We start from the raw sequence: 16,196 nt of genomic DNA, 5'->3' as shown, positions 1-16,196 counted from the left end.
TCCACCTACAAACTCCCTGGTCATTTTGTAAAATATTGCTTAGACAATTCCTAAGGTCCTTTAAAAAAAAATCTACATTGCCTTCTTTTAGGCTAGTGCAGGTAAAGATTACCTGGGAAAAAATGGCTTCTCATTGAATCCATTACCCCATTTCCTAAAACAATAAAGGTTTGGAATTAGTTCTCTAGTTCTGTCTTAAAAGCCCATAGTCTTCCTTAATGCTCTTCCTCTTGAAGGCATACAGATCATAATAAGAAGGTAGGTTTTATTATATGCCTGGGCTAGAAAGGACTGCATAGTCTGGTGAGACCCTGACTAGCCAGGCTTGCATCTGCAGAATGGATGCTGAGCTGCAATAATTGATGTTGTGGGTAAAATTCACTGTTTTCTTATTACTTACCTTTGGTGGACAAATTGAAGTCAATGAAGTATTATTAAGAAAAATAAATAAATATTTCTTCTACACAGTAGGGCACAATAGGTCACAAAACTCCAATTTATACCTATGCAAATCACTAAGGTGATTTAAATTTATATTGCCACAGCTGAAGCTAAAAAAACCTTAGAAACTAGCTTCTAGTATATTTAGGACTTTAAAAACACAATAAAATATGCTAGAAATACCAAAAACTATAATGTATAAGAGAAAAACTTGACTGATGTTCAAACTCTGGGTACCAGGTACCTAGCAGCTGAGTCAAGAAATGCACATGGTGGGGGGGCTGGAGAGATGGCTCAGTGGTTAACAGCACTGCTTGCTCTTCCAAAGGTCCTGAGTTCAATTCCCAGCAACCACATGGTGGCTCACAACCATCTGTAATAAGATCTGGTGCCCTCTTCTGGTTTGCAGGCATACATGCAGACAGAATACTGAGAATACTGTATACATAATTAATAAATAAATCTTTAAAAAAAGAGAGAAAGAAATGTACATGGCTGCCCCAGGAAGTGTTCTCCTTCCAGTTCCTTCTCCCCACTCTAGTAGGGCTAACAGTAGCCCCACTGACTTCCAACAGCAAATTTCGGTTCTGTTTGAATCTTGTGCAACTAGACAAGGCTCTGCCACTGAGCTGTATCCTTGGTCCTGTTTTCACCTTGAAAATTTCGTGACAGGAACTCATTAAGTTTTGAAGCCTAGTCTTGAACTTGTAATCTTCCTGCTTCATCCCTCTGAACAGATGGAACTGTATGTCTGTAACACTAGGCAGGAGTTCTTTCCGTTTATGAAAGAATGCAGATGGCACCATAGAGGTTGTGTTTGCCTGGAGGATCCATCCACAGCTGATGTAGTGACGGTCTGCACATCCCCATTACTTTGTTATGTGTCTTTTACAATTTGCTTGCTTATTCTTTTTCCTGTGGCCGTCATTGAGCTCTTTCTTACTTCTCAGTTTGGATATTTTGGGAACTAAGCTTGTGTAAATATTTTCCTCTAGGTCCATTGATGGTCAAATTCCTGTACTGTTTGTTGGTCATACTGTTGGGAATAGAAATGCTGAATCACATGGTATGCTGTGTGTTCAGTTTTATTTAAAAACAAAAACCACTGGACAGGCCTGTGCAAATGGTTCCAGTAACTGACCCTCTTGCTGAAGCTCAGTTGTGTCAGGTCTCTACCAACACCTGGACCTGTGGGCATTTCCCTATCAGCAATTCTGGTTGGTAAGTAGTCATTTCCGCTGGGCATCATGTTTGCATTTCCTTGATATCTAATAATATTGAACATCTTTTCACTGACCCTCTTGGCCATTCAACTATTTTATGTCTTAAAAAATTTGAAATTTAGCCGGGCGGTGGTGGCGCACGCCTTTAATCCCAGCACTCGGGAGGCAGAGGCAGGCGGATCTCTGTGAGTTCGAGGCCAGCCTGGTCTACAAGAGCTAGTTCCAGGACAGGCTCTAAAAAAGCTGCAGAGAAACCCTGTCTCGAAAAACCAAAAAAAAAAAAAAAAATTGAAATTTAAATATAAATATATAATTTCCCCTCTTCCCTTTCTTCCCCCATCCCTTGCCATGTACCACCCCGTTGTGCTCTCTAAAATTCATGGCTGCTATTTCTTTGTTACATACATACCTATTTGTGTATGCTTGCAGGCATATGCATGTGTGTGTGTGCATCTAAACATAGCTCCTGTACCCAAGGCGTGGGAAGCATATCAGAAACGGGACTGGAAAGATTTTAAGAGCCAGAGGAATAGGAAGTATGCTGTAAGATTTCATCTTCTAGAAGGGCCAGAGATGCTATGCCGGCAAAGTCTCATCATCATGGCTGCCTAAGCAAGGCCTGAACACGGGTACCACCAATTGACCTGCTCACATAAAGGGGAAAGTTAATGAGATTGCAACCCTAAACAAATAATTACAGGCAACTGGTGAATGCTGGGAGTGGGAGAAATAGTCTTGCCCAGAGGAGAGTCCCCAAATTGGTTATCCAATACCAAGTGGTTAATCCTTAAATTATGCAAACATTTGGCCTTTTAGAATGAAGACACTGTATTTTCTTTAGAAATTCTTCCTTCACTTCAGTAAAGATGCCACTGACGACTTTATAGTCCCCTTTCGAAGTTAACTGTCAGGAAGGTAGGAAGTCCCACATAACAGCTCCGTGTGCAAGGGCAGAGAATCCTTGGGGTGGGAGGCTCAGCACTATAGGAGGATCGCCTGTCCCCCCGCCCTCCAAAGCTCCTATTTTATTTCTATCATTCAACTTTGAAACCGCTCAAGGCAGAGTGAAAGACTAGAGGCACCAAAATGAGAGAGATTCACTCTAAATCTGGTTTGCCTTTTAACTAGCTAACTAGCTGGACTCCTCTTGACCCAAATCTACTCTATTGTAAAGCACCACAGACAATGATATTGGGCTTGACAGGCTTCTATGAAGAGTTAGTAAAGAGTGTTCAATGGAATGTAACCACATCAATTATTAGTTGTTTGAGGTCAGGTGATTCACTACATAAGCCAATATTATACCTATGTGCCTTCAGGCCCTCTACTTGGTAGACTTATGGCTCTTTTGTTTGCTTGCTTATTTATTTTTATTTATTTATTTATTTATTTATTTATTTATTTATTTATTTTAAAGATGGCTTTGTTGACATAACATGTCTCTCCCATGTTGTACCTGAGAAGAGACAGGCCATCAGAACCTGTCTTCTGAGACCCATCCAACCTCAACTTCATCTTACACAAATGTGTTTCCCTGACAGTAAAGCTGAGAGTGTGGCAAGCAAGCTTTCATAGTTGGTTGTTTTGTTGTTTTCTCATGAGGTGATGTGGTTTCTGTCAGGGAAATTATTTATAGTCACCTCACATCCTCAGTCAGAAACGACACACTGAGAGGGCTGCAGGCAGCTGCACCAAGCCAGTAGTACCACTCAACTGTTCGATGGGTCACCTTCCTCAGATGGAGCCCAGTATTCTGTGTTGCTGATATCCAGCCTTTGAAACAACTATGTATAAAGTATAAGAAAACTTCTCATTCAGATTTTATAAAGAATAGAAAAATACTAACTTCCAGTGACTGGGCATATAGCCATAGGGCAAAAACCTATTTGGAGGTGAAAGGCTCATCTCCTGTTGTGAAAAAGTCAAACAGACATCAGTAAGAACCGACTCCAGCTCTCTCAACACAACACTGCAGATAAGTCTGTGGCATGTGGGGGATGCTGCTGTGAAATCAGCGGTGAACTAAGATGAGGAGGAAAGCGAGCAGCTCTCCCACAGGTGTAATAAACCATAGGGAGTGCACACGACCGCTGCTGGCCACCTGGCTCCAGCGAAAGCTGTCAACAGAACTTGGATGGAGACACACACCCAACAAAGGGACAGAACAATAGTGGGCAAAGCAGGGGAGAATGACCGGACTGGGGAGAGTTGAGCTTCCTGTAGTGAGACCTAGGGACACATCCCCTCATCAAGTTCCTACCAACACGTGGTCCACCTAAAGACAAGAACACCTGACTATTCTGACACATAGTTAAGGAGAATGTCTTGGTTAGTTTCAGTTGTGAACTTGAAACAACCTAGAGTCGTCTGAGGAGGGAGTCTCAATGGATGGATTGCTGCAGCCATTTCTGTGAGGTGTTGTCTTGACTGTTGATTGACATGGAAGAGTCCAGTTCACTGTGAGCAATGCCACCACTAGGCAATGCCACCACTAGGCAATGCCACCTCTAGGTAATGCCACCTCTAGGCTGGCACATTTGGGCTGTATAAAAAAAGCAACTGAGCATAAGCAGAGTCTGAGCAGGTAAATGACATTCTTCCTGGGTTTCTGCTTCAGTTCCTGTCTTCACTTCCTTCAATGTTGAACTGTGACTCAGAGGTATAATGTGAAATAAACCTTTCTCTACCCTGAGTTGCCTTTGGTCAGAGTATTTCATCACAGCCAAAGAGAAGCAAACTAGAACAGGAAGAAAGGAAGGCACGGGGGAGTTGACTTTAGAAACTCTAATTGTTGGTTCTACATCCTAGTGTCAGGGCTAAGACCTGAACAAACCAACACCGAAAGTCAAAGACACAATGTCAAATACACAGGAAAGTGCCCCTGTTGGGGAATTATGTTTATAACCGCAACAGTGTTCTGCCCACAGCATGAAAGCACCTACCTCTTCCTTCTGACAGGGAGGAGCCCTCCACAGCTCAGCTTTCCCCTTCAGAGACTGTTAACAGGGGCATCCAGGCCCGACTATATGTTAATTAAGTTGAATAGATAAAATTGCCCTTCGTTAGTTAAAGACTATTTAATATTGGTTAAACCAAGTAAATTTCTGATGCTTTAACATGACTGCTGGGGTCACCTAGTTTGTACAAGATGGATTATCTTCTTAGTGAAAGTATTCTTAATTGATTAATTATTAATTTGCTCTATCTCAATTAATTTCAAAGGAATATAATTTTCTTCCATAACTAAAAAACAAAACAAAACAACAACACAAAACTTTAAGCATCTTTAAAAAAATCTAAAATTAAAATAGATTGAGGAGGAGTTAGGATAACTAGCCCAGGAAGCAAGGTGAGGAGCAATGGCTATTGTGGCAGGACTTTTCATAGCTTCGCTCACCCTTCCTAAAGCTTCTCCCTCCATTCTAACCGCCTAGGGAGGTATTCCTTTGATTGGTGTATCCATGCAGGATAAGCTACCCTCCAATGAGGCACACAGCAGCTAGCTGAAGCCCAACTGTGCTTATGTTCAAGGAAACATAAATAGTAGTGATGCTGACCATTTACATATGTCAAATAAAACCTATAAAAATAACTTTTAATTAAGAGGTGAAAGTTCTTACTTAATATTGAGAGGAAAGGAGAAACTGTCTGCAGAGGCTGTGAAGTTCTGCAGAGCAACGTTCAGAAATGTGAGACAAAAGACAGGTGGCAGATGGAGCTGCGTGTGAGAAGTGAAGTGTGTGAGTACATTCACGTAACGTTTATTACAGAATAAACTGAACTTTACCACAGGTATGTTAGCATACAGAGTTTGTACTTGGTGCAGGCAGGAAATTAAGGTTCCCACTGGGGGTTTGATCATGTCCTCTATGAGGAAGGAATAGGGGACTACTGTTGTTGAACATGTGTGTGTGTGGGGGGGGGGTACATGTTCACATGCGTACACGTGTGTGGAGGCTAGAGGCTGACACTGGGTACTTTCCTCAATCACTCCCTACCTGAGTGTTTGAGACAGAGCTTCTCACTGAACCTGGAGTTCTCCATGATTCAACTAGATGACTGTCCAGCCAGCTCCAGGGATCCTTCTGTCTCTGCTTTATGGTAGATGGGATTTCAGACACATGCTTCTAAGCCTGGATTTTTTTTAAGTGGGGACGAGATCTGAACTCAGGTCCTCGTGTGCTTGCTCAGAAAGCACTTTATGGATGGGACCATCCTCCAAGGCCTACATCAGTTAATAATCACTCCTAATCCCACTTTCTATACCTACTATCACTTTTACATGAATTGGCTCCTCTGACTCAAATAAATGAGTTACCCACCCCCACCCCAAAAATCAGGAGAGGGCTCTGGTGTTGACCTGCAGTCCAACTAGGAATATATAGAAGTATTGGGGGTGGGGCATTTGTTGTAGAATATTAGTTAAAGATGTGTTACATTTGTTTATGCTGTGGACCATTGCATTCTTTTATGTTGCATTTGTTCAACTCTGTGAAGCTGTGTTACTTTTACTTTGCCTGTCTAAAACACCTGATTTATCAAATAAAGAGGTCAATGGCCAATAGTTGGGCAGGAGAGAGAACTAGGAGGGGCTGGCTGGCAGGCAGACTAAATAGGAGGGGAAATCTAAGGAAGACGAGGAGCAAAATGAGGAGAGGGGTCAGTCACACAGCCACATAAACAATCATTGAATAAGAAGGGAAGGAAGATATATAAAATGAAGAAAAGTAAAAAGCCCAGAGGCAAAATGGAGTTAAACAGAAATGGGATAATTAAAGTGAGAAAAGTTGGCTTGAAACAGGCCAAGCTAAAGCTGGGCATTCATAAGTAAGAATACGTTTCCATGTATTTATTTGGGAGCTGGATGGCATGGCCCCCAAAGAGTTAAAAAAAAAAACAACTACAGGCACTGGAGATCCTTCCAGTCTTCACTTGTGACCCAGAAACACTGGATTTTCTTCCTCGTTCTGGTCCCTTGTGCTAAGGAGAAAATTTCAAATCCAATACCAGTCTTCTCAGGCGTACCTTCCCATTGCCTCTCAAGCACTTTGTATGTTCATCTTACAGTTTTCAGGACCTCATTGTTCTAATCTAGCAGACGGTCTACATTTGATTTTCATGTGAAATCCTGTCAAAAACAAACTGCAGGTGAACAAGCTCCCCTTTGCTTCCCTTTGTAACTGCTGACAAAGGAAGCTCAGTGCCCTGTAGTTCAAAAAGATTAAAGTCCCTGAAGTTCTATAGTCCTCACAACAACTGATTTTCAGGGCGACTTGGGTAATTCTCTCTGATTTATATAAAATGTTGGCAGTATTTGACATTCAGTACCAATGGGGAAAGTCCTCTTCCTTCCTATATGGTTTCATGAAAAACAAGCATAGTGTTTACCCTGTACCATATTGAGGGTCTCATGCTGTAAACACAATGGCACCAAGAACAATTTCGACACACCACGAAAGTGAACACAACGGTTCTGCCCAAAGACGAAGACAAATATGGTTGTGCCCTGCTTGCCCTCCTCCAAAAGCACTCCCCAAACCAAAAAATGTGAAGTGGCAAAAACTGTCTGTAATTCAGGGGACTGTCACAGCTCAAGCCAGGGAGCACTCTGGATTAGAATCCTGAGGAGGGGACAGGGTGTTGAAGAGGTCACTCAGAATCTTGTCCATTATACCTCACCCGCCTTATGATATGGCAGACCATCCAGGAAAGCAATCACCCACACCCTCAGGCTTTCCAGCCACACTGAGATAAAGATTATGTATCTGGGTACATTGGAAAGGTAAGGGTGTCCCTGGGAAAGCAGGCAAGGTTGCAGAAAGGAGAGTTTGCAGATCCTAGGCCTCTGGTGCTAGACAGAGATAGGGCCAGTAGGCAGGCCTGAATCTTTACCATCCACAGCCAGTGATCCTACTGCCCTTAATACCTGAGAGAGGGAGGGACAGAGGAAGGGGGGAGAAAGGGAGAGAGAGAGAGAGAGAGAGAGAGAGAGAGAGAAAGAGAGAGAGAGAGAGAGAAGATGGGAACATTTAAGAAGAATTCTAAGCTACTCTGGGCAAACTTTCACACCCTGCTTTCCTCTGTATAATGGCACGTTCCCACAAAAATAAGGTCATGGCTTTGGATTATGTTGGATAAAACATTTATTTAAATGTCAGATGAAGAATACATACGTTAAGATAGTCAAATGACTAGACTATGTCAGACAAGTGATTATTCAGTTACATATGAATCACACAAATCATGTCCCAAACAACAACAACAACAAAAACAAAACCCAAGAGGCATATAGTATGCAGGTGAGGAATAGGGCAGCCCTGGAGGAGTGGCTTGCTCTAGGTCTGGGACAGAAAAGTTACAAGATGAGCAGAACTCAAAACCACAGCATGGTCTCTTAGTGGCCACAGCCGGAGGTGGCTGGAATGCAAACGAAGGGAAATATAATGACTCAATAATTGATTAAATAAGTCAAAAGGGAAGACAAGATAAGTAAGTTCTCCTGCAGAATTCTACATGGTTTGCAAAGACGCAGGAAGCTCAGGGAAGTGCAGTATCTCCATCCCTAAGACATACACTGGCTGCATGGTGACATGATCCAAAGAGCAGTACAGAAAGGCCTGTGGGCAGGCCTGCAGGGCAATACACTCAACAGTGGAGAAGCCTCAGCCAGATGATCAGGTCAGTGTCAAAACTGGCAGCTCATACTGACAGGAAGTGATGGCATGAGACTTCACTCCTGTCACCTGCCGCTCCCCAGCCTATAATCCTCACCCAATCATGAGGAAACATGACAGAAATCTCAACTGAGAACATTCTGTAAAATTCCTGACCAGTGTTGGAGCCATTATATGAGAAGCCACGTACTTAAAATTGTCACAGAAGGAGATGTCTAGAGAAACAAGGAATAAGTACAGTATAGGATCTTAGACAGGATCCCAGGGGGGAAAATATTGTACAGCCTGGGGTCACCAGCAGCGCACCTGTGCTGGCAGGTGGTGCCAACTGTGCCACTCTAGTGGAGGAGAGTTTACAGAGGGGAAACCAGCAAGGTATCTGAGAACCCTCTAGACTATCTTCACCACTGTTTCCTGTGTTCCAAACCTTCCACAGTGAAGCTTATGGTTTCTGATTCTGTATGTAAGAAATTTGGAAACACTTCTACACCCACATAGGAAAAATGCAAAACCAGGAAATCAACAAGCCTTCTTAGGTAAGCAGAGAAGTGGAGTCACATGTCATGTCACTGACCCCCAACAGCACAGATGGGTGTGGAGCGGTGAACTCTGACAGGAGTGCTGTAGGCTCAGCCCAGCCTTGTAGGACTGAGAGAAGGGCTGAGAAGGGCTAGGCTTAGGGGTCAGGTCTCCAGGAGTTTAAGTTCTAGGATCTCAACTAAGGAGAAAAAAATCTCCCCAGCATGTGGCAGGGGACAGAAAGCCATGGAGAGGCATCTTCAAACAGGCAAGAAGGAAGGTGAAAGGTGGAGCTTCACAAACACATTCCGTGATAATAGCCAGCCACGAGTCAGCTGAAGAAAGCTCTCAGAAGTAGGAAACCAGGAGAAAGGACACTGGCTCTATTAAAACTTACACAGATGATTTACCAAAGGTTCACTACAAAAGAATGTGGATATTAAATAGCCTGATAATACGGAAATAATAACTTTTAAAACTTGGAGGTGGGCATAAAAATTATATTTACTTTAGGACAGTCAATTTATAGTTTGCAGATATAAACACAGTATTTGAAAACTTTGACGACTTTAACACTAATTTTGTAGTAATCCTTTTCCTAGAAGTCACATCGGTTTTAGAGGACTTATATCACGTGGTAGAGACACTCTCAAGTCCAGCACCTTCTTCAGTTTTGCTTTCTTTCCTTTTGCTTCAGTTAAATTCAAGTCAAATTCAATTGGATGCTTGTACTTAAAACAGCAAATCTAGAATGGACACAGTGTTTAAAAGTTGCTTCATTCTTTGCTCTGTTCTCTTTAATTCCTTTTTAATCATCTATGTATCCATCCCTTTATCTGTGCCTATACATTTCAATAATAAGATTGCATTCATTAGGCAGGAACATTTATTATGCTTAGAGAAAGACTGCATAGCCCACTGGTCTCTTCTTTTTCTTATATCATGTACAATATTTATAAACGAGCGTGCATCATTTTTATGGAAACAATAAAAAATGACTATTTTTTCTATAAATTTAATGGAATAGTTAAATGAGCACCACATGTCTTTTTGTTTTAAAAACCTATGATTGGGGGTGACTGGATTTCAAATCTCAGTTCAGCATGGGTTATGGAATGGAGATTAACTTGTAGAACACTCTAGGTCCTGGCTTCATCATCTGTCCAGTGAAGGAGCTGAGCAGGGATGCTCACGTCTCCTCAGCTGAAACCCTGTAACTCAGGTTCTGGTGATTGAAATTTCTCTACACTGAGCTACAGGTGGCACTTCAGACACACGGCAAGGGTTCCCCTATTATCTTGGCTCTTCTGTACGCTCTCCAGGAGTGCATCTTACTTCCTTGAAAGCCCTCACAGCATTCTCACCTGAAGGGAAGCTCAGATGTCAGCGAGGATGAAGCCCAATGTAATAAGGGAACATGTTAGTTTCCATGAGGTTATAGAACACAAAAAGGACCGGCACGAATGGGGACTCAGTATTCATGAGAAACCCCTCAAAATGGCATCTTTTCCTTCTGTCACCATTACCCTCCAAGCAGGAGTGGGAAATGATGTGAAGGTATTTGAGCTCTTCTGGGAAAACTGTATATAAAGTTAAAACGATGACTGAGGTCAAATAAATTGAGTGTTTGTGGGAGATGTGACAGGTCTAGAGAGTGCTGGAAGAAATTCTAACAACAGCTCTGTGGCCTATTTTGCATAATTATGAAATTTGATTATGCAGAGCAAAATACTGGAAACAAACAGATGAGGATTAAAATAGCGCATTTTTTTGGTCTAAGAGAAACATTAACAACAAACTTGCTCTGCAATTCAGTAAATAAAACATTCTAAAGACAAAAGGATGAAAATTATAAAAATGAAATCAGTATATTGAGGTTGACTGATTTCCCATGGGATTTGTCTTTTTCTTAGTACATGCAAAGTCCCCAAACCAAGTAATTAACTTTATTCTGGATGGGCAACAACAGACTGTGTCAAGTTAAAAACAGAGCTGTATGAAGAACGTCCACAAGAGTAAAATGATTAACAGGCACTCAGGATTAGCACGGACATTTTACGTAGTTATGAAACTACAGTTTGGGAGACCAGAAACATCAAGTATTTATTTATCCATCTATCAAGTATATGCATTTGCGTGCATATTAAAAATAAAGCCAGGATTCTGTCTGCTGCACTGTGGTATTTCTTACTGACCCGAGTGAACATTTCATGTAGATGCTAGTCTAACTTTTCTCTTTCTGACTCCCTGGGAGCAGACCTAGCCCAAGTTTCTTCAGAGTCATCAAGCGCAGACTCTGGCTTCAGTGTTATTTCATCAGTAAGACAGGTTGGCCAGGCTGCTGCCATCAGAAAGGCAGGCTCTTTTTTTCTGTAACAGAAAAGTTTGCTTCCATTAAAAGCTTTTTGCTCTTGGCCAAGTTCACTGTGGGTTGGGAAGTCTAGGCAGTTGTGGAGGCAACAAGACAGGGAAGGGTTTCCCAAGTGGCATCGTTATTACATCAGATAGAAATAACGGCAGCCTTAAAACGTAGAAAGGAAGTAAAGGAAAGCCCTGCTTGCGTTTTATGATTTTTAAGAGTAAAGTAGATCAAACTGAATCATTGACAGAAAACTGAGTACTAAGAAAGCTGGAGTCTTTACTAATACAAGGAAATCATGTGACTTTGTTTGAATATGTGTATTGCCATTCCTCATTACTTAACTACCCACCTACTGTAGTGATGTTTTGTTTGTGTTTTAACAAATAAAGCTTGTCTGAGAATCGGAGTATGGGGTTACCCATGTTAGGTAGCCATAGAGGTTAGGCAGTGGTGGCACACACCTTTAATCCCAGCACTGGAGAACTGGAGACAGGAGGTGGGTGATGATAAACCTGTGTGGAGAGAGGAATTTGAGGCGGGAGGAGACAGGAGCTCAGGATTCCATCTGAGGTTTCATAGAGAAGGCATTCAGTCTGAAGACTTGTAGAGATAAGATACTCCCTCCATTCGGCCTGAGGATTTCATAGAGGTAAGAGTGGCTGGCTGCTCTGCTTCTCTGATCTTTCGGCTTTCACCCCCTAATATGACTCCAGGGTTTTTATTATTAAGACCAATTAGAATTCATGCTATAGCCCTCCATTCAAGTTTTAAAGATAGAACATGGCACTGGCACTAGTGAAGTCAACTCCAGTCTGCCTTTTCCATGAAGACACACCTACACATAACCAGCAGCTTTGGAAACAGCCATACCCTGCAGGCTTATGGCTGTAAATTTCAGCCGCCCCAGCTTTTGAGAAATGCAAATAAAGAAAACTCATCAAAAGGTTGCCATAATTCTCACAGCTGACTAGACGGAAGCATTTTTGACTACTCAAAATTAATAGCAGCTCCCAAGGCCTTATAAGAACAGCTGTCACTAAGAAATACACTCACAAACAAAAAAGCAATTCTCTCCCTAGGTTGATTTGTTAGTGGCACGCAGCATCGGCCCTTCAGGAGCACTGAGCCACCTGCAGACCTTTGATGGGGTGGCTTGTTCCCACTGCACACAAGATTTATGAGCACCTGACCCACGCCCTCTTAGTGTGAGCCCATACTTAACCCTCGTGAAAACACCCATTGAAGAAATAGCAAGGCAGGACTCTGGGTGGGTCAGTCAACAAACAAATCCAAATAGGATAAATCACAAACACAAACTACTCTTCTCTTCTGACCAAAATGCTCCAACACTGAGGCATTTCTAGCATAAGATCGGGTCTGGGAATGTAGTAGGGCTGCATGACTTCTAGCTATATTTGGTGCAGAGATTAATTCTCCCACACAGAGTCTCACTCTTCCTAACGCTAGTGTCAATTCCATTCAGGCGTGAACCAGTGAAGACAGATCCGATAACATTCATGTATGTTGCAATAATTTTTGAAAGAAATAGTCATATCTGTGAATATTAAATACCGAGTTTTGCAGAATAAATAAGAAGTTGAATTAACGTCAATGCCTGTATTTCCCAGTCCTTGCTATGATGTTAACTGTCTCTTTCCAGGACTGAAACAGGCCAGAACATGTCACTGCAATGACATTCAAAAGAAGGGCACAGTTTCTGGTTATCTAAGCTACTATCTATGGGGACTTGCTATGGACAAATTTTTAGAGAGAATAAATGTTGTGACAGTCGGACTCCCCTGCAGCATTATGCAAGTGTTCCCAGGATTCTACAGTAAACACAGTCATGGAGAAGCAGGCTCACAAAGAGCATGGGACCAGCAGCCAGCAGACACAGTCATGGCCACTTTAAATTCTTCATATGACTTTTAGCAGATTTCTCTCTGGGTCTTTCTTTGGCTTCTTATTTCTAAAATGGAAAGCTGGGCTGCTCTGTCATGAAGGAGCTTTCAAATGTGTATTTCATATCTGCAAATCATTTCTAGCTGCTATCTAACTGTCCTTCCCTGCCACATCAGACAGGAAAATTCAAGCCCACACCTCTAGTGACTCAAGACTCCTTCATTGTTCATGCCTCAGCCTGTCTCTTTGTTAATGTTGAGACTATTCCTCACTGACTATCAGTATTTAGCTAGAGACTCATAATAATAAGAAAATCAACTAGTGTTGCCAAGACGGATGCAAAGAGAAAGACCAGGCCAGGCTTTAATTAGTGGTAGAGAAAGCCCCATCCAGGGGAGGCCGCTCCATCACTACACACTCCTGGAGCAGACATAGACTTACACAATTGACATTTCCTAGTCTATGGTTGCTTTCCATATATTTTGGAAAAACTTTCCAGGTATTTCAGTTGGTCTTTGTTTCTCTACTCACCCCTGAAAGAAGTGAATTTAACACCATATATCCACCAGCAGAGAGGACGGTGTGGTATAAACCACTCTTGAGTTACCTGGGCCTCAACGATAACATACTAGGTCAGAAAACTGGCTGCTTTCTATTTTTGTCTACATAGCTATTTACTATTTAAAAATTCAAGGAGGCCAAGAGCTTTGTAAAACTGAATTTATTGAAAGCTTACTGGATGTTCCCGTGGCTACAGTTGGTAGCATTATAATTTGGGAACTGAGTACATCTGCAATTTTTTATATTAAATTTGGAATGCTGGATATAAACCTATTTAGAAAGGATTGCAGTGATGGATGGTAAATAGCTCTCCAACACAAATATGAGGCCAATATTTGGTTTCTTTTATCATCTTTATTTGGTGCTGCTTTGGGAAAATTACTTGGAAAATAAAGGTGAGAAATGGTTCTATGAGCACAAACTAAAAGTCCACATACAAATGAAATAAGCTCTTGTCTAACTGCTTTCTTCCCTCCCAGTGGTACTTACTGGGCACCCAGAGAATAGCAGATGGGACACAAAACTATTTCTCTAGCACAGTAACCTACCAGTTTTACTACAAGATTCTAAAATTATTTAAGATTACTCAGCTTTGTAAGGAGAAAGAAGCTTCTTTAGGGATGTAGGTGATAGAGAAGAATTGTGTTTGACACCCCAGAACTTCTGTGCTCACTTATCTTCAAGAGATGAGTTAGTTATGGCACAGACAGGCAGCCTGACCTACTCCATATAACTTATCTTCACCAGGAACGGACAACTAAGTTCCCTTAGTACTTGCTTTGATTTTTTTTGTGTGTGTGCGTGTGTGTATGAGTAATTTTATTGACTTTTTGTATGGGTATTTTGCCTCCACATATGTCTGTGCACCACGTGCATGCCTAGTGCCCACTGAGGCAAAAAGGGGGCATCAGATCCCCTGGGACTGGAGTTACACATGATTGTGAGCCACCATGTGGGTCCTAAGAACTGAACTAGGTTCTCTGGTAGAGTAGCCAGTGCTCTTAAGTACTGAGTCACCACTTGGGCTCCTTGACTATATATGTTAATACAAAATGTCCAATTTTCATTGACCATTCCTTTGCCTGTGGGCATCCAGCATGAACTGGCTTTAGAATTCTTTTCTAGGCGAGAGCTACAAAATAGTCCTCAATCAACTGCAATACTCAACTGCTTTCCTCATAAGGCTTTCCTGAATTATGGCTCACGCCTTAGTCTCTACCTGCTGCTGTATGAAACTACCTTAGTCAGGGTAATGTTTTTGCAGAAGTCTACTTCTGGAGATGGAGAAATTCAAGACTAAAGTGAAGCAAATCAGGTGTCTGGTGAGGGCCTGTTCATCACAAACACCATCTTTGTTGCCCTCCTCTGGAAGCAGAGAGTAGTTAAGCAGCCTTTGCTCCATTGATTAGAGCACTAATTACTTTCAGCTAAACTTCACCTTCATTACCTAACAACGCCCCATAGGTTCCACTATAATATCAATAATATGGGGTAATTTCACACATGAATGTTGAAAGGCACAAATATTCAGTCTGAGCCAGTTTCCTGGAGGCCCAGGCACTCTGAAGGGAGAGCTGTTAGGTAAGTGGACTGAAACAAAGACCATTAGAATGGTGGGCAATGGGCAGCACCTTTGAACCTAATACAAACACCAGTTATCCATGCCTCTTGGGAGTATGGATTTCTGGTCCTATACAAAAGTGTTCATTAAACAGCACCAGAGCCTAGGACAGCTGCGCACAAAGCCAGGATGGGGTCGTGCTTGGCCTTTGCTATTCATTCTAATGGCTGAGAAGTGGTGCACATTTAAATGTCTTTTTCCTTTTAGCTTCTTACTGAACATGATTCTAAAACTTAGACTGCATCAGGACCCATCAGTGCACATCAGATTCAGCCTGCATCAAGATTCATCAGTGCACATCAGATTTGGCTCGCATCAGGACCCATCAGTGCACATCAGATTTGGCCTGCATCAGGACCCATCAGTGCACATCATGGACTCTAACATAAACAGTAATTCTATCTCCTCAGAGGAGTGAGAGAATACATAAAAGAAGCTCTGTTCTTGAAGACACAACTTGGCTGATATTTAAAAGACACACTGATTTTGGTAAAGTAAAAGAATATGATTTCATACATACACAAAAGAGCACTGTGGAAATGATTTGTGCAGTAGATTCTGAAAGATACGCAGTCTGGCAGATGCTGCAGCAACCTTCAGAGCTGCCTGCAGTCTACGGGAGCTGCCACCATCTCTTACAGACTAGCTGTAGCATTATCATTTCATAGATGTAGAATCTAAAAGCAGGGGGTTTAATTTGATTAAGATTCTGTACAAGGTCAATGGAAGAAGCAGGGAATGAAAACCAGAAGGAATGGTTGGCCTGTATAACACATGTCAGTACACCACAGGGACAAATTAATTGAAAACAAAAAAAACCCAGCCCATGTGGATTCTGGAAAAAAAAACCTGCTAATATTAAGAAAATGCATAAATAAAAAATGACAAATTTA

General features: G+C 41.9%; 1 protein-coding gene across 1 annotated transcript in view; it reads right to left on the bottom strand.

The window, feature by feature from the left end:
* Positions 1-16,196, bottom strand: part of Kif16b (kinesin family member 16B) — a 248,663-nt gene that overhangs the window by 26,708 nt on the left and 205,759 nt on the right. The gene's annotated exons all lie outside the window — the stretch shown is intronic.

The sequence above is a fragment of the Arvicola amphibius genome, chromosome 5, assembly GCF_903992535.2.
Source record: "Arvicola amphibius chromosome 5, mArvAmp1.2, whole genome shotgun sequence".
Classification (NCBI taxonomy): Eukaryota; Metazoa; Chordata; class Mammalia; order Rodentia; family Cricetidae; genus Arvicola; species Arvicola amphibius.
The sequence above is the reverse complement of the archived record's forward strand: the minus strand, read 5'-3'. Positions and strand labels throughout refer to the sequence as shown.